Here is a 20,584-nt window from a genome sequence, read left to right on the forward strand (position 1 = left end):
GCGACCCAGGTATACTAACCATTCCTTGTTCTATCAAGAATAATTATGTTAGAACTGCTCTATGTGATTTGGGAGCGGGTGTTAGTGTTATGCCTTTTTCTCTTTATAAGAGACTTTATTTAGATAAGTTGATACCGACTGATATATCTTTGCAAATGGCTGATAAATCTACTGCTATTCCTGTTGGTATATGTGAGGATGTTCCTGTTCAAATTACTAATAACTACTTGATATTATCTGATTTTGTTGTGTTGGAAATGCCTGAAGATGATAATATGTCTATTATTCTTGGGAGACCTTTTCTTAACACCGCAGGGGCTGTTATTGATTGCAATAAAGGAAAAGTTACTTTCAATGTTGATGACAAGGAGCATACCGTTTATTTTCCCAAGAGGATTGATAAAGTATGTGGAGTTAATACAATTTCTAATGTGAGAACTATCAAAGTGGGAGCTATTGATTGTCCTATATATGAACCTAAAGAAGGATATAAAAATATTATGATTGGATCCATATCAATACAATTCAAGGTAACATGATTGATTTAAGGTTTATTTCTTCTTATGCCATGTAAAATTTATTTGGTGGCAAGACTTGATCAACCTTGTTAACAAATACATTTTATATGAATAGAGGAGCTAAACAACATTTCTTTATTCCTCCACTTGTTATACTCGTTGTAGCAATACCTTTGTATCTTTACTTTATTGCATTATTGTGCCAAGTAAAGTCTCTAATAGAAAGTTGATGCTAGATTTGGAATTCTGCGCAGAAACAGATTTTTAGCTGTCACGAATTTCAGTTTTTCTCTCTGTAGGAGAATCTAAAAATTCTGTAAAAATTCATGTGTGATCCTCAGATATGTACGCAACTTTCATTAGTTTTGAGTTTTCTGATTTGAGCAACGGAAGTACCTCGAAAAAATTCGTCTTTACTGGCTGTCCTGTTCTGGCAGATTATGTCTCTATTTTTTTTTTTTTTTTGCATTGTCTCTTGTGGACTTTAAGTAAGGCTTTCTAGACGTGGAGAGCTGTAGCTAATGTTTTATTGAGTTCTTGCAATGTATCACTACAGGACTAAAGTGGATTTAAGTTTTTGAGTACTAACCCCTCTAATGAAGTTTATGAGAAGTTTGGTGTGACAGAAGTTTTGAAGGGTCAAGAGAGAAGGGTGATATAATGTGATCAATAAGAGACAAAAGCCTAATCTTGGGGGGAGGTATACCGGCATCACTCTAACATTGCATATTATAGTTACTGGATACTTGTACATACTTGTTTAGCTTCTTAAAGTGATTTTCTAATAAGAGGGAGATGATATTTGGGGAAGTGCTGCCTGAAAACAGATTCTGGACTGATACCAAAAAAAATTCTCAAAAACAGCCAGAACGTTATTTTGCGAAGCAAATTTTTGTGCATGTTCCCCAGGTTGTTATCTAACTTTCATTTGTTGAACACTTTTCGAGCTGGGCAGCGGAAGAATTTCTTAAAACTCGATTCATCGTCTTGCTTGTCAAGTTTGACGAATTCCTGCTGCTTTGTGTTTATGTGACTCTTCTAGTTTTCATTTTCTTGTTTTTCCCTTGTTTCTTTCCTAAAACACAAAAATACCAAAAATATTTCTGTTGTTTCTCTTCACCATTTGCTTATTTTGGTCTCTTGCATTTATTTTTCTTTATTTGCTATCGTTGGTTTGCTATAAGAAAATCCAAAAATATTTTGCTTTGTTTGCTTGTTTCCTTGTGTTCTTGTTTCCCAATTCGAAAACGCCAAAAATATTTGCTGTTCTTCTTTGGTTTTGTAAAGTTCATTTTGAAGTTCAATGGTCTTCGGTGGCTGGAGCGTGGTTTTCATTCCATATTATTCAAGCTACACAAGTGAAAGGCAATAATGACGATCTACGACAATTCGACTGTGGTGAAAGGCTGGTATGAACTCTATTTGTTTTCATTTTTGTACATATACTCATCCATGTGAGCATGCTTAGTTGGTTCATGTGAGGTATATTTCATTTAAGAAATTCTAATAGTTCATGATCTCTCATGTTTAGCTCCAGTTTATTAATATGAGTAGCATGTCATGGATGTTTGCTTGCATTGTTTTATTCATAAATAGGTATGACATTGTGGTATCCTCCTCTGAATAATTCATTCGAATTGACTTGGCACATGCTCACGCATGCATATGACGGAACAAAAGTCAATTAAGCCTCGATGATTTACTTTGCCTCAGAGTTCTTGTATCACTTTTATGCCTTCGTTAATTTATTTTGCCGCAAGCATGATTATGACGGTTACTGCTCTCTTGATTGTCGCTCCCCAGTCTATTGCTAGCCTTCACTTGTACTGAGCGGGAACGCTGCTCGTGCTTCCAAACCCTGAAAACCAAGTTATTCCAACGTGTCCACTATAAATACCTATGCATGGCATTTCAAACCATTCCAAGTAAATTCTCATGCGCTACCTTTAAACCTTCAAAATGCTTCTCAATTTGTGTTAATGTTTTATAGCTCATGAGGAAGTATGTGGTGTTTATCTTTCGACCTTGTCATTTACTTTTGACAGACTTGCATAATAAGAGCTGGCAACGGGGTGCCCAGCCCCAACTAATAACTTCATTAATAATTCTCTTCACACGTTTTGCTCTGATTCATCAGTAAGCAACTTAATTTTGCAAATAGACACTCCTCCATGGTATGAGATTGATGGAAGGCACCCGAGGATTCGGTTAGCCATGGCTTGTGTAACCAAAGGTTGGGGGGAGTGTCACCCGTAATAAAACTAAAGTACGTGTGTAAACAAAAGAGAAGAGGGATGATCTACCTTGCTGGTAGAAATAACGTCCTTCATGGGAGCCGCTCTTGAAAGTCTGGTTGGCGAGGTAGTTGGAGTACCCATTACCATTCATTGACAACAACAAACACCTCTCAAAATAATTTTACTCCTGTTTTAAAAATGAAAAGCTCTAGCGCATGTTAATCCCTCGCTTCCTCTGCGAAGGGTCAATCTTTTAATTTCATGTTGTGTCACCATCCTTTCTTTGAGCACTTTCTTGAGAGCACAACTGTCATTCTTAGTATAATATGCTTGTCCCAAAATGTGATTGACTGTGGTATAACTTTGATGCTTTTATCGTTGACAATCTCTATTTCTAGTCTTTCCATGAACTTCAGAGGTGCCTGGGCATTTATGTTTTGCTGTTCGAATACGAGCAAGCGAGATACCACTTTATCATATCTTTTTATGAATATTGCAATCCTGCTGATAGACATGATTCATGATGCTTATTATTAATTTGTTGGTACCTTTCCATGATTGACATAGCTATTAGATGATCTTATTTGCATGTATCTTATTATGAATTGCCTAAGTACTTGTCCATATCATGAGAATATTTACATCATATGAACAAATGTGTTCGTGAAAGTTTTTTTATCGCACTCAGTTGTTAAATGAATTGCTTGAGGACAAGCAATAAGCTAAGCTTGGGGGGAGTTGATACGTCCAAAACGTACCTACTTTCCCGAACACTTTTGCTATTGTTTTGCCTCTAATTTGTGTATTTTGGATACAACTAACACGGACTAACGCTGTTTTCAGTAGAATTGCTCTGGTGTCTCGTTTTTGTGCAGAAATACAACTTTCAGGAAAATCCCCGGAATTTATGTCGAAGGTCTTATTCTTCCAGACGATTTACGGAGCCAGATGGACAAGCTTGGTGGAGGCCCGAGGCCCCCACACACAAGGCCGGCGGGGCCCAGGAGGGGGCACGCCGCCCTACTGTGTGGCCCCCTCGGCTGGCCTCTGACGCCCCCCTCTGGACTACTTAAGGGTTTCGATCTAAAAACGCGAGACGAGAAGTCGAAGTCGCCAGAAACCATCCAGTACGCCGCCACCGTCGCGAAACTCCGTCTCGGGACCAGAAACTTTGTTCTGGCACTCCGCCGGGACGGGGAATTGGAGGAGATCATCGCCATCATCACCACCGACGCCTCTCCATCGACCAGCAATGTTTCCCCCATCCATGTGTGAGTAATTCCCCCGCGGTAGGCTGAAGGAGATGGTACGGATTGGATGAGATTGGTCATGTAATAGCATAAGATTGTTAGGGCATAGTGCCTAGTGTCCGTAATTGGTACTTTGATGATATTGTTGCAACTTGTTATGCTTAATGCTTGTCACTAGGGCCCGAGTGCCATGATCTCATATCTGAACATGTTATTGTTTCATGATGATATGCATTGTTTTATGATCTTACCTGCAAGTTGTATACACATGTCGCTGTCCGGAACCCGAGGCCCCAAAGTGACGAAATTGGGACAACCGGAGGGGAAGGCGAGTGATGTGAGGATCACATGTGTTCACGGAGTGTTAATGCTTTGCTCCGGTACTCTATTAAAAGGAGTACCTTAATTTCCAGTAGATTCCCTAGAGGCCCGGCTGCCACCGGCTGGTAGGACAAAAGATGTTGTGCAAGTTTCTCATTGCGAGCACGTACGACTAAATATGGAACACATGTCTATGGATTGCTTATTACTTGGACACCGTTTTATTATTATCTGCAAATGCCCTGCTTTGATTGTTACATGAGTTTCTCTCATCCATGCAACGCCCGTCATCCATCCCTATGCCTACAGTATTTTAATCCTGCTGTTTACTATAATCACTACTGTTGTCTTTGTTACCACTCATTGCTCGTTATTTCACTACTGCTATCGCTATAAAACTATTACTATCGATAAACTCTTGCGAGCAAGTCTGTTTCTAGGTGCAGCTGAATTGACAACTCCGCTGTTAAGGCTTTCAAGTATTCTTTGTCTCCCCTTGTGTCGAATCAATAAATTGGGTTTTACTTCCCGCGAAGACTGTTGTGATCCCCTATACTTGTGGGTCATCAGACCTTCCGGTCATAATCAGCCAGAGCAGTGTCATCAGCACTCTTGGCTGCATCCTTATTCGCCTGAGTAGCATCAGTGGCAAGGGCAATAGGTGGCGGTGCAATAGGCACCGTAGGAGCAACGGGGCGCGGCGGACAGGAGACCTCGCCAGAGAGCACACCCTAAAGACGAAGACCGCGCATGTGGACGCGCATGAAGGAAGCAAAATCAGGGTAATTCGCGCCATCAAAGATCACCGGGCAGCGAGGGATCGCAACATAGCCCGAGGAAGACATAGCTCTTTCTTCTTCTTTTTTCACTTCAGATGGAAGTCAACTGCACGGCCACGGGCCAGAGAAATCGATCTCAGCATGCGTGGCAGGAAGAGCAGCGAAGGGCGGCGGCCGGTGGAAGGGCGGCGGAAGGGCGGCGGCCGGCGGCGGGGAAGAGGTGGCCGGCGGCGGCGCGGAAGAGGAGATGGGGCGGCCGCGCGGCAGGGAGGCCTGGCGTCGAGGCGCAGAGCGGCAGGGAGGCCTGGCGTCGGGGCGGCCGCGCGGCAGGGCGGGCAGGTCGGCCACACGGCAGGGAGCAGAGCGGCATGGGAGCAGAGCGGCATGGACAGCCTCGCGCGGGGGATCAAGTAGGAGCAGCAGAATCGAGGCGGACGGAGCTGAGATCGGATCGGGAAGAAGCCGGCCGGGGAATCGAGATTAGATCGGGGAGAAGCCGGCCGGGAACAAGTCTTCAGGAGGACCAATTTTGCTCTGATACCATGTTAGGGCAATATACTTGTTGTATTACCAGGGAGCCAAAGACTACAATATATAGTACATGTATAGGTACACATATGCAGAAAGCCCCCTAAAGCCCCCTAACATATGATGAAAATACAATATATAGATATATACATCTAACACCTTGCACCTGGAGATGAAGCAGGATAAGCAAGAGAGTTCAGCACGAGGCTGGCTGAAGAGTTGAGCAGGAGGGTACACGGATGAGTTGAGCAATAGCCCGCGCGGCCGTGGAGCAGCATGAGTAAGTTGATGTTAATGGAAAGGGGCAGCGCTGCTTTGAGGAGAAGTGTTCTTCTTCTCTAATCTCTTACCTTGAGAAGGTACGTGAAGCGGTGTTTTGGCGGCGAGGGCGGAGAGCCCGCATTTTTCTTTCAGCTAGGAAATTTTCGAAGGGCTCAGACCGAATGGAAAAACTCCTGTGGAATATACTAGAGACAATCCCATAGTAAAAGAATCCTAAGGGTTTTATTCCTGCAAATCAAAAAGCTTTTGTAGGAAAAAATCCATAGAATCACAATTCCATGAAAATTCTGTAAATCAAAGGAGCCCTGTAGTATTGCTTGTTGCTGTTGGAAATTCAAGCGACAGCTTACTTGGAGCGGTTTGCATGTACTGTTCTCTTTTTTTCGATAAAGATGTACTGTTCTCTTAATTTTGTGCCTTGTTGCACATTCAAAATAGAATTCTTATCTGAACATTTTTTGTTGTTGCAATGGCCGTTTATGCAGATAGGAGGCCTGCTGCAGATGATCAAGTAGTCGACGTTTTATCAAGATTTGCGGGAAGTTTGGTCAAGATTTCTGCCCGTTGTCAACACTGGATGGTGATTGACTGAGCCAAGACAGGGTGGTTTAGTTTTCATGCATGCTTATTTTCATGTTCGGTTATTTGCGGCACCATATCTTTTGTGGATTGTTACTGTAGCGCTGGCAATGGTAGTGACCAAGACCACCGCTTTACATTTTTTTTAATGCTATATTGTAGTGCTTGGCTTGAACTTGTGAGTTTTGACCTATCTTCCCTAAATGCATGTTAACATGAGACGGTGTCGTTATGTGCACGTTAGTGATATGATAATTGAATCCAATGCTTGTTGCCCTTACGTTTGAGGTACTAACTGAAGACTTACTCTGCTTATTAAATCAGAACTGGATCTACTATGCCGTTTTTTGTGTGAGTGTCACCAGGCTTGATCTCTGCTTATTGAAAGAGATATATGTTTAGAAAAATGTTTTAGAATTTCAAGTGTCACGACACAAAAATAAAACGGACTTGCTATCCAGGAGTCGACTGATTTTACTATTTTGCCACGAGTCGATTTTTTTCCAATTCAGCAGCGACGCTAGACCCTCAGCCACCGATTTCGTCGATGCTCGTGTAGGCAACACGGGAGGCGCGAGCAGCCGGTTGTGGGACAAATCCATCGCTAACTTTGCAGTCTTATGTGGCGTGCTCTTCCAACTAGTTTCTTTAGAGCGTGCTAGCTTTCTTTAATTATTTTCACTAGCATAACATGGTGTATGTAAGTTATACTTTGCCAAAACTGTTGGATAAAAAAACTGAGGAGATATATTTTTGTGTCATTTCTTTATGTTGCACAAATTACAACTCATTATACTAATATTTACATGATCCGAAACATCTAATATTGGGAAAATTGCAGTGTAAATTCGTCTTTTGAAATCATACGAGGGTAAGATGGGCAGCGGCGGCCGCCGTTCGTAGCAGCATCACCCGAGTCTGCAAGGAACAGATCGCCGCGGAGGTGAAGCGTCTCGAGTCCGCCCTCGCCTCCGGCTCCGCCTCCGAGTCCACCGCGGCGCTCGGCGCGGCGTCCCTCGTCCTGGCCGAGGCCGCTGTGGTCGTCGCGGAGTCCGAGGCCTTCCTCCGCCTCCTGGGTCTCGCTGACGACGACGCCACGGGATGGCCGAGCCGCCGGCCCTACCTCGAGGAGCACATCAAGCAATCCCAGAGGATGGTGGCCGGCTTGGAGCGCGACACGCCGGAGCGTAGGCGGCAGGTTGGCTGTGCGCTGCTGGCGGACATGACCTTCATCAGTGGGCTAGCCTCCAACTTTTGCCGCACACCACTGCCGCCGACCTATCGCGCTCGGCCGACCTCAACTTTGGCCGTTGTTGATGACCTAGCCTCAGGGATTGATGCTGTGCAAGTGTCAGCGCAAGAATAAAATCTTTTTTTTCTTCTAGTGAATTGGCACAAGAATTAGAAATCCGTCTGCAACCTATACATTCTACTTACTCGTCTCAAATTAATTGTTTTAGATTTGTCTAGATTTATATGTATCTGCACATTAGAACGTATCTAGATAAATTTAAGTTAGTTACTTTGGAACGGAGGGAGTATTTGAATTCCTAGTATACTGTTCTTAGACTCAAACCTGCCATGGTCAAACCGGTCAGTACCTTTGTGAACAAGTGAGCAGCTGGTGCTCTAGTATGTTGTGACTTGTGAGCCTTACTATAGTCTTTATGAATTATGCACGGGAAACCCTCAGCAGCTCCCGAGCTCAGTAGAGCCATTTTTTGAAATTTTTAAAATGGCATTTCTGAGTCTTAAAATATTCTGAAAACAAATACACACATATGTATACATATTTTGAAGGCACGGTAGAAATATGGGGATAAAATATGTTGTATTTTGGGCTACATAAAAAGATAAATTTCTGGTAAAAATCTTCCTTTTCTATCCCAATATACAGCCATAAATTTGTTTTCTTTTCTTTAGCCCAAAATACAACGGATTTATACCGAAATTTTGCACAAATACGCAGACTATGTACACCTATTCATAGACAATAAATTATATCCCCTCCGATTCATAATAAATGCTGGAGATTTAGTACTAAGTTAGTGCAACTTTTGTACTATGTTTTTGACATTTATTATGGATCGGAGGGAGTTTTTTTAAAAAAAAAAACTTTAAACTGTCATCCTTGCACTGTTTCCTTCATTCAGTATTTTTTATGTTAATGTTATTGCAAATGTCATCAAAACAATAATATTACTTTTTAACGTAATCTATCTAATCTATATGAATTACATCGTGTTTCATAGGACACAAATCTGCCATGGTCAATCATCTGACTACCTTCTGAACAAGTCCGAGCGGCTGGTGCGCTAGCTTGATGTTGTGAACCTGAATGATCTCTATGAATTGTGCACTTGCTATATTTCTTGCACTTTGACATATAATCCTTATTTTATTTTGCATCTTTGCTTTGATGGTGGGGATATGGCACATGACTAATGTTGCGCTATCTGCAAGCAATTTTTAATTCGATGACCTCATATCACAAACAATGGTCAAAATAACAAGAGAACTATACCAGCATCACCAAACGGTGATCAATTCTATAGAATCCTTCCACAACCATAGAAGGCGTCTCGATAATTATTGCTAGGCCTGCATTGTGAACAGAAAGATGTGTGTGTACACAACACTGCGGCCATTTATGTAGTGCCTTGCATAAATGTGATTCTTAAGATAACCAGTACAGTTGCTTATGAGGTAGTAGAATGCAAGAAATGTAAGTGTAGTTAGTCTCTAGAAGGTGTGGGATGCGCAATATAGGTACTACATTTCAGTTTTTGTTTTTCAAGAATCATAGATTTCAGCTTTTTTTTTGATAACCCTACATTTTAACTTTGAACAGAATGAATTTGTCATCCGCCTAAATGAGAAACAAATGTTTTTAGTATCTTCTTTCGACTGGTCAAACTATCCCTTTGGCAGAATGTTACATTTTGTTTTCTGGTTTATTAAACATTTCTTGAATAAATAAGTGATTCACTTATTTGAGTCATAGTTCACATTTCAAAATTTGACATTTACTCTTAGATCCATCTGCAACTGCATCGAAGTCTGTAGTGGCGCGGTACTTCATAAGCCTCCGCCATGCCCTCTTGCAGCTTAAGGATCGACCGAGGGTATGCACTTAGCCACTTATCTTCTATTATCCAGGTGTATGGTTCTTCCGGTTTATGATTTTTCCCAATTTGTTTCAGACCAGTGTCGGTTGAAGTGTTAGCATACCCACCGAGTTGATGTACGAGATGCAGCTACAATGGTGAAATTTACCACGTATTATAGCCGTTACAGTGGAAAATATAATGGTGAAATCAAATCCTTCCTTTATGTGATATTTTCATGTACCTTTGGAAACTTTCAACTAAATGTATGATGCCACATGTGGGTGAAAAAATGATTACTTGGAACCCCTGTGCACATGGCCAGAGTAGATCAGTTACTGTTGTCCCTCTGATGTTCTTGAGCATTAGTTAACAGTATAATGGAACCAGTAGGACCTCTGCACAGTGATTTCAGATTCTTAGCCGTTGGATTGAACGATCCAAAGGTCCAAAATTGGTTATAGTTGCCGAACCGACATGGTTTCCCGAACTGTCATCGTTACATCTGACTAGAAAGGCCCGTTTCATTTTATTGGCCCGCTTTTGTTCTAGGGCTGCTACTCTCAGCATTGTGTTAGGCTACAGCACATAACTTGGGCCAGTAATGGTCTGCGAGAGTGTGTTTGGCCCGGCCTTTCGTTGGACTATGCCAACGACACCGGCCCAGCGTCGCCTTACCTCCTCTCTCTTTGCTGCTCCACTCCGCGCGGGCAGCAATGTGGCGAGAATTTATGGTCTTCTTTGTGTAACCGTCCTCCGTGCTGCTGCCTCATCTTCTCCACGAGACCCTCTTAATCCTTTGTGCTTTCATTTCTCCCTGTCTCCTATCATTGTTTGCCACCGTTCCGCCTCGGCGCCTCTTCGCTTTAATTCCTTTCCGCCCTCTCGATTCGGCGCGGGGAGGCTCCTCCGCTTCGGTTCGCTGCTCCTCTAGCATTTCCTTTTTGGTTGTTTTCAGGTGGAGGCCTTCATGAACCAGATCGCCCGCAACCAGATGCGCTTCTACGATCTGCCCTACAAGCTGCTCGGCCGCGTCATAAACGTAGAGTTCAAGGTGCGTCCTCACCCCCTCCTTTTTTCACCCAATCTCGAGTCCAATTTCGCTCCGCGTCCAGGAATTTTCTTCAACTGTTTGCGCCGCTCAGAAATTCGATTCGGTTTGCTCACTTGGTTCTGTGGAATTTTGCCAAGCGAAGGCCGACATCGATGAAGACTACGCGCAGCTCATGCCCTCGTGTATGGTTCATCAACGTGTTTGTGGCATTTGCTGACCTGATCTATTTCACAGGATATGACCCAGTCGCCTCCCACACAAGAGCTCGCGCAAAGGATCTGCATGGCATGGACTTGCGCAGTTGCGCTTCCACCACATCTTCAGTGGTCACTTTTGTTCCTTTGGCTTAACATGTGAGATCTCCATCTCAAAAAAAAAAACATGTGAGATCTCTAGCAGTTTTACAGCGCCAGGTAGTATGTATGATCTGAAGCTGGTGGATAGTCAACTGCGTGGCAGTGACGGGCTCAGGTCCCACAAGGGCACGCTTGAGGTGGAACACATGGCCGCGTTGCATCTGGTTCTCAATCTTCCAGCGAACAGCGAGGTATGTGTACATGGTTGAGTGACAGCTTTAGTTTCTCCTAATACATTGATTCAGCATACATAGTTTCTTAGCTGCCTCTTCATTCATCTTCATCAATGTTCCACCAATTTCAAGTGGATGTAGTTTATGTTACTAGCTCGTTGTATTTTTTTGTTTTAAATCTGTATATTTAAAAGATATAGATCTTGTTTACACAAGCTTTAGAAAATGCAGAAATAATTTGTGAATCAGCATAGAAGATCTAGCCTTGTGGGCAAAAGCTAGGATAATTCACGACATTATTTTCTAAAGTTCAGGTTTGCAGGACAACCCTCTGCAAATAACTAAACATTGAAAATTGTCGAGCACATTTTATGCATCTTCTTAATTTGTTTTATGGTCAATACTGAAGATGCATCATCTTGTTCATTATTGAGAATATGCCGCTTCTCACACTGTACCAGTTCTTTTTGCTATATAGAGGAGGCTCTTATTTGCTTTAGTTTCAGGGCGGTTCATTGACCAGTTTATTAACAACCTGGTTTGCCGGAGAAGTTGCCCATCTTATTCAAGTTGCACCTTTGCTCCAGAGGTATTTTACTAATAAAATAGGTTCATGACCTTGCTCATTCTTGGACTATTTTTTCTTCTTTATGTCTGCAATACTTGGAGCAACTAATTGACTTGAAAATAATGGCTCTGGGAGCAATTCCAATTACTTTCAGAACGATATGCTACCTCATCATATTATAGGAAATATGCTGAATATGGTCATTGGTGCAACTTTAGGAATTGCATTCTTACATGCATTAGATAACCAAGTTCTTTATTGTGGCATCAAGGCTTCCAATATTTTTGTAGAAGCGGTAAGATTTCTACTATTCAATAAGACAGAGGTGAGGCTTGAACTCCGTCCGGCTAGCTCGGCAGCACATTAGCTAATCAGTAATACATGGAGTCTTTCTCACTATTCAACATCTCATTTCTGCTATCTGTTCATCAACGTCAAGTGCTCACAACATATGCATTTCTTGAGCCTCAACATACATTAAGAATATACTTTAGAAGACTTATCAGCAATTGGCACTCAGTGCTCTTAAAGATAGGCCGATGAGAAATAATGCAGCACACATTGTTTCAAATTACTTTAGACTTAATTATCTTACTATACTATCTCGTTTTTAATATGCCAGAGAGAAAAAAGATTTGCCATTTTTAGACAGGTTGCGAAAATCATAAAAAATGTTTTTGAAATTACGAATCAGAAGCATCTAGATAACTTACAAGAAATATCTTTGTAGCTCATGAGTTATTTTGCAATGGATGAAAATTAAAAAGGAAATATGTCATTAGTTTGCTTCTCCTAAAGTAAGAGGTTATGTCCAAGTTTGGACTTTGTGGCCATATATACAACCTGGAATTCGCAACTCATTTTCATGGTACACATTTGGAAGAGAATGCACAGCCTAAGTGTAAACTGGACACGTGGCTCCTCTTACACATGGAAGCATTGACGACTGACAGGCTAATGGTTAGAGGAAGCAATTATGATTTAAGACTAGGCCTTCACGTCTTACTGTCTTGGCAACACAGAGTTTCTGCCTTTACGGTAAAAAAGTATATTCTAGAAGTAATGTCTTTACAATAGGTTTTCATTACCATGTTTGTGCAGTACATACCTTAGCACGCCACTATCCTTTTACTTCAGATTCTATATGGTTGGACCGAACCAACATCTCATGTTGTATACTTCTTTGGTTCCAGAAACCAAGGTAGTGATTTTCTTTTTAAATTAGCCCATGACCATGGGGTGTTGTCCCAGAAAAAGAGTGACGGTATCTTTCTTGCTTTTACTAGGGATCAACCTCAAATGTTGTATGTTTAGGACAAAATAAAGAATCAAATTGCAAGATTTTATGTGTTTAGTTGTGGTCATTGTTCAAAAAATCGTCTGATTCAATGATTAATCGCCCGATTAATCCCTATTCAGTGGTCACTGATTAGCCGATAAACTCATTTATCGCCCGATTAACTCATTTATCGTCCGATTAATCGGCCGATTTGCCTATTAATCGCTAATCGCCAGCCGACCGAGTTAACCCCGATAAGCGACCGAGTTAACCCCGATAAGCGATTTCCTCAACATTGGTTGTGGTGCATGTTGATGTTAGGGGTAGTGTTAAATAAAACCACTTCACGATGGCTACTTCAGGTAATTTGTTAGCGCCTTATACCTATTATTGTATAGCAATCAGTTTTGTTTTCATCCAAAGTAGTGTATCAAATTGTTATTTTGTTTTATCCAGAGGGGAGCATCCCAACAAGTTGATATTTAGCGGATTTTTGTCTTCCTTGTATTGTAATTTGAAATGAAGAATTCTAAAGTTTTGTGCCTTATTGTTCCCGTGTTATGATTTGGGATGAACAATCCTCATGTTCTTAAAAAATTTAGACTAAATTTTCTTCACTTGATATTGTATATGCTCTTTATGGGATTAAGAGTACTTTGTTAAGATCTTTTTGGCGGATGGTTCTTCATAGTGTATATGCTTATTTTCACAACCTACTGTAACTTCCTTGCTATGTTGTTTTCTTGGAATATGATATTTTATGGAATGTTAGAAAAATACCTTTGTTCCCATGAAAATGCACTGTAATTACCCACTATCTGCACGGTTATATTTCTCAATACTACCGATTAAAACAGATATTGGTAAAAATGATTTATATTTCCCTACGACATTTGAACAATCAAAAACATCTCAAATATCTCTATTATTATTATTATCTCTCTCTCTCATGATGACGGGCGCGGCAACGCGCGCTTCTATGTTCTAGTGAACTAGTAAAGTACTACTGCACACGGCCGGCGGGTGATGTATGCGAGGCTGCATCGCATACTCGTACGCTCAGCTCGGTGGCTTATCACACTTGTGCAATGCAAGAAGGCATCAATTTCAGGCAAGGTGCCACCAGCGGATCAGTCCATTCACTGCGAGTTGAGCGTCGTGATTGCTGGCCCACGGACACCTATGTTCTGGGAGGTTTGAATCTCTGATTGGTTAAGCTGCTTGCTTATTTGCTTATCAGGAATTATCACTTAATTTGTTCTCGGCTGCTAAAAATTCACTTGAATTTGTATGCACATCCGGAACCCATATTTTTCCAAGACATCTTCAGATGAGATTGAGATTTGTCCTCTTTTGTACCTATGAATGTTACAAGAATTTTGTAAGCTAGTACTATGTAAATTAGTTCATATGTAGCATGTTACATATAACTATGAATTATTAGTTTGGTGTTTATACCAAAGGGGCCAGATTATAGTTTCACCCCTTACCCCAAAATCCAAGGACCAGTCCTAGAAATATCAGGAAATCTCCTTGGCTTGGAAGGGTCCTGTGGGTTGGGCGCGCCATAGCGGCTCGAGCAACCCGAGCACAAGTTGGTTCTCACTTTGGTTTATTTTTGTAATTGCAAAATTGATCATGGAGATGAATGGTGACATTATGTCCCTTTTCCGAAATCAATTTTACTTGTTGATGTTTTTACCTATTTGTATCTATACGAAGCGTGTGATAGATTTTCATGTTTAATTTCGTGCAAAAAAAAGTTTATTTGAAAAACTAGCTAGAGAACTTGCATACACCATATGATCACCAAACACATTTAAAACAAGCATAGCTTAGGTAATTTTATCTTCTTCTATCGTTATTAATATATTATATACGGTTCTAATACCATGTGCAAAGCATATTTTCCAATGGTTAGAAATTTCTATAAGTATAGGTACCTAACAATAAACTAGAATGTCGACTAAGATATTTGTTTGATTGTACAATTTATAGATATCTATCATCGTATTTGTGGATATCAATATATACACACATACATAAATAAATACACCATATAATTATAGCAATATGTGAAAAATAGTTTAATGAAAAATTTATTCCAACATAAATTTAATTTACCACAAGAAAAATGCGCATGATATATTGTACAACAAAGAACTATTCTCCGAAAATAGTGTTATGTGGTTAATTAAGAAATCTAAAATTGTGGTTAATAAGATTATAGTATGATACCAATAAGTTTAATAGAAGTATAAAAGTTCTATATAAAATATCTCACAAATTTGAAACATATTTATTTAACTACAATGTTATTAGACATCATTGAATATTTACGTTAATCATTTAGTATATTTTAAATGGCATATGGGCAAGTACAAAAGAATTTAGAGTGTGCCTGCCCTCTAGCTCATTCTAGGGTCTGACATTGCCTCGCTCCCAAGCCTCTCGAACGCTACGTACACCTGTTAGGGTCCACACCTGTAGAAGTTCATCGTCTAATGACTTTAGGTACACATTAATATCATTGCCGGATTGCTTCCTTGGATGAGCACTAGCAACGTAATGAACTTCCTCTTAATGCACAACCAAGGAGGAATGTTATAGATAAATAGAATCACATGCCAGGTGCTATGACTGCAGCCATACTCTCCAAAAGGATTCATGCCACCAAACCTTAAGTTCCTGGCGACATCTGCAAAGTCCGAGAACTTTCTCTCAACTTTTCTCCACTGCGACCCATAAGCGGGGTGTCTCAACATTGCGTCTTTCTTACGGTTTTCTTTGTGTCATCTCAACAACCTGGCGTGCTCTTTATTTCTGAACAAGCGTTTCAGCTTTGGTATTATAGGAGCATACCACATAACCTTGGTAGGAACCCTCTTCCTGGGGGCGCTCGCCCTCAACATCACCCGGGTCATCTCGTCTGATCTTATACCGTAATGCAGTGCACACCGGGCATGCATCTGAATTCTCTTTCTCACCGTGGTAGAGGATGCACTCATTAATGTATGCATGTATCTTCAGCACGTCTAATCCTAGAAGGCAGACAACCTTCTTCGCTTTGTACTTATTGGCGGGCAATTTGTTACCCGTTGGAAGCTACTTCTTAATTATTTTCAGCAACTTTTCAAATTCCGAGTCAGTCACACCGTTCTCTGCCATCCATTTCAAAAATTTCATTGTGCTACCTAGATTTTTCTGGCCATCTTCGCAAGTTGGGTGCAACAATTTGTTGTAATCCTCTAACCTATGGTCGAACTTCAACATTTCCTTTTCAGTTTCACAGTCTCTCCTTGCATCAGCAATGGCCCGACCAAGATCATCAGCATGCTCATCTGATGCCTCTTGATCTTCTGCTTCCCTCGTTGCAGTATCACTGTATTCAGGGAACATGGGATAGTTGTCATCATCATCTTCTTCTTTATTGTCTTCCATCATAACCCCTCTTTCTCCGTGCTTGGTCCAATAATTGTAGTTGGACATGAAACTAGACCGCATCAGGTGGGTGTGAAGGGTTTTCGAGTAAGAGTAATATATGTTATTCTGACAGTTAACACATAGACAATAGATAAAGCCATCCCGTTTGGTTTCCTCAGCCACACCGATAAAAAAATTCAGGCCCACACTGAACTCGTGATGGCGTTGGTCACTGTACATCCATTGCCGATTCATCTGCAAAATATAATTAAGCTTATCAAAAACCATTACAGGACATCATGAATAGTGAAGGATGTATATATACACCACATGCATTTTATGAATGACGGATGAAAGGATCACTACAAGAAAAGTTTTGATACTCAACGTCCAATTTTTGTCAGGTATGACCCCTTTTTCGTCGCCTATGGGCCTAACCCGATGATATGGGTTCTGTGGTCCAAACTGCGTCAGGCAAAGGTCTACCAAGAATTTTTCGGTGCGTCGCGTTTGGGCGCCCTTCGGCCACGGAAAATAGGATCATTGTAGAAGTATTTTCGGGAGGACGTTGACTGCTAACATCATGCAAATTGACACGTGGCAGACGCCGTTAACTGTCAGTTAACGCCGTTAACCGGATGAAACCCCGTGGTAGATGGTAGGCCCACACAAGGTCTGCCACGCCTTAAGCGGGCCGGCCCATTTAGTTTGCGGGCCAGGGCAGTTGACTTAGTTTGACCGGTCAACTATATAACTGGGCTGGTCTATTAGGTAAGTGGTCGGGCCTAACCTCTAAGGTTGACTGGTCAAAACTTAAATGGGCCGGTCCGCTAAGCACGTCGGCCGGTCCGAATGCCTTCATTTGACCGGTCAAAGGATAGCTGGGCGGGCCCATTGAAAACGTGGGCCACGAATGTCTTCGTTTGACCGGTCAACACGATAAATGGGCTAGCCCAATAAGCATGTCGACCGGGCCAAATGCCTTTGTTTGACCATTCAACGGGCAAACGGGCCGGCCCACTAAACATGTGGTTCCCACTTTCCTGTTATCGGGCCGGCCCAGTTAGTAAGTGGGGTCCACCATAAAGAAAGTGGACTGGCCCAATAAGTTAGGGGGCCGACCCAATAAGCATGTGGGGCCTAGTTTCATGTTATCTGGTCGGTCCAGTTAGTAAGTGGGGTCCACCATAAAGCAATTGGCCTGGCCCAATAAGTTAGTGGGCCAGCCCAAAAACAAAAGTGGGGCCCACTATCCTGTTACCAGGTCGGCCCAGTTAGTAAGTGGGGTCCACCTTAAAGCAAGTGGGCTGGCCCAATAAGCACGTGGGCCCCACTTTCCTGTTACCGGGGCGGCCCATTTAGTGAGTGGGGTACACCTTAAAGCAATTGGGCTGGCCCGCTTAGTTGGTGGTTCGGTCCACCATAGAAACTAACTAAATATTACATCAGCTGCAAGGCTTTGAAAAAATATTACATCAGCTGCAAGGCTTTGAATAAATATTACAGAACCCGAAGAAATTGAATGGTAATTAAACCTAGCAATACAATGAAGCGATTCGGCAATCTTTTAAGTTGTCCGTGCACCACCTATATCTAAAACAAAGATATTACAAGTTAAGACAAAGAATAGTGGAAAGGCAAAGAAACTACAATGTTGTTGCCAAAGAATTTGCAACTCATCATTTCCTCATTATAACAAGATCACTGTAATGCGCACAGATAGTCTACTGGCATGGAGCTAATATAGACTACCAATGAAAAAACAAAGAATGCATGCCGCATACCAACAGCCAATATAACAGAGCACGTTAGAATGAAACAGCAGACTTACTACTGTCGAGTCCCATGCAGCTCACCTAGTTGCTATACTTGAAGATGTACGATGTTGCACTTATTTCTGAAGGGCGTTCTTTGTTACTCCGCATCAAGACATGATCAGTCAAACATATGAGTTCCAGCATGATAAACCGAATTATGTAGTCCCTTCGTCCCGGTGGTATTTATGCATTGAACACCAAAAATAGTGAGCGATGTGGCATGAATCTCCCTAGAATGTGTGTTCATGCATATATACACATAGGCATGTCTATGTGAGCGCCACACAAAGAGAAATAAGTCAGTATTGCAGCTTTTGAAGAACAAGATGACACACAAAATTATTATCTATGCGTATGAATAGTTTATTTGTACTACAGGCCAGATAGCAGAGTGATAGTATGCTGAACTAACTCCTTACTTCCTTAGCTTATGACGAACTAGATAGAATTAACAATGGTATCACCTGTAGTGCAGGGAATGCAAACCAACATGTTCAGGGAGTACAAAATTGGCATGAGTAACATAGTAGCAGGCTATAAATTTTGTAACAACAACTGAGCAAGATGAAGTTATGATGGCTACATCTACAAAGCAGGGAATGTAAACCAAAAATAGAAGTTAAGATGGCAAAAGCTAAAGAGGAGGGAATGCGAACCAACATGTGCCAAGTACAATTACTTCAAATTGGCCGTGAACTAAATAATACTCCTGAACTTATAGTGAAGGGAATGCCAATCAAGATGTTTCGGATATAAACTTGTAATGAGCAACACGTAGAGGATAGTTAATGCTGGAGCTTAGGATGGACCAGATACAGAATATAGTGGGATCACCTGTGAACTTGTAGAAGAGGAAATCCAAACCAATATGTTCAACATTCCATATGTGAGCGTCATGCCAAGTAAGAGAAATAAGTAAATATTGCAGGTTTTGAAGAACAAGATGGCACACAAAATTATTATCTCATAGTATGACAAGTTTATTTGTACCACAGGCCAGATAGCAGAGTGATAGCATGCCGAACTAAGTACTTACTTTGTTAGCTTACGACGAACTAGATACAAAACAATGGCATCACCTGTAGTACAGGGAATGCAAGCCAACATGTTCATGGAGTAAAAAATTAGCACGAACAACATAGTAGCAGGCCATAATTTTTGTAACAACGATTGAGCAAGATAAAGTTATGCTGGCTAGATCTACAGAGCAGGGAATATAAACCAAAAATAGAAGTTACGATGCCAAAAGCTATAGAGCAGGGAATGTGAACCAACATGTGCAATTACTTAAAATTGGCCATGACCTAAATAATAGCAGGATGTTACTATAATAGCTAGGAATAAAACAGATAGGAGTTATAATGGCATCACTCATAAACTTGTAGATAAGGGAATGCAAATCAATTTGTTTCGGGATATAAAGTTGTAATTAGCAACACATAAAGGATAGTTAATGCTAGGGCTTAGAATGGACCAGAAACGGAATATAGTGGGATCACATGTGAACTTGTAGAAGAGGGAATGCACACCAATATGTTCAACATTCCATATGTGAGCGCCATGCCAAGTAAGAGAAACAAGTTAATATTGCAGCTTTTGAAGAATCAGATGGCAGACAAAATTATGATCGAAGTAGCTATTGTGACGAGTTCAAATAAATTTATACTGCTGGATGACAGAGCGATAGCATGCAGGAACTAATAGCAGGAAGTTCATGTAGTACCTTACGACGAACCAGCTGCAAATAATAAAGGTATCACTTGTTGACATAGGCATCCCCAATGGGCCTGCCGAAGATGGTACCCGGGGTTTACTGAAGGCCCACGACCCGAAGTTTATGAAGTCCGGAAGCCCAATTACGAGTTAGTTTTGGAAAGATAGAGTTGTATTAGGAATAAGACTTGTAACTATTACAGGACGAACTCAAAGAGTCTCCCAGTTTCTGTAACTTGTACATCACGAAACCTTCGGCTCCGCCTCCTATATAAGGGAGAGTCGAAGTAGAAAGAGAGGATCGATTTTCATTGTCAACATAACCCTAGTTTTCTAGCAGTCGAGTACTTTTCCGGCTGAACCCTCGAGATCTACTTGCCCTTTACTTCCTACTAAAACCCTAGTCTACAGTCTATAGGCATTGACAAGTCGATACCTTGTTAGTTGGCGCCGTCTGTGGGAACTAGAGGCGACAAGGAGCTGACCTCAGTTGCACGTTCAACATCGTCGACATCTTCGGTGGCAAGCAACGCGATGGACAGAGGTAAAAAGATCGAAACTGGTCTAGTCAATTTTTATTCTCACCCGCCCTCCCGTTTG

This window comes from Lolium rigidum, chromosome 6, assembly GCF_022539505.1.
Source record: "Lolium rigidum isolate FL_2022 chromosome 6, APGP_CSIRO_Lrig_0.1, whole genome shotgun sequence".
In the NCBI taxonomy this organism is placed as follows: Eukaryota; Viridiplantae; Streptophyta; class Magnoliopsida; order Poales; family Poaceae; genus Lolium; species Lolium rigidum.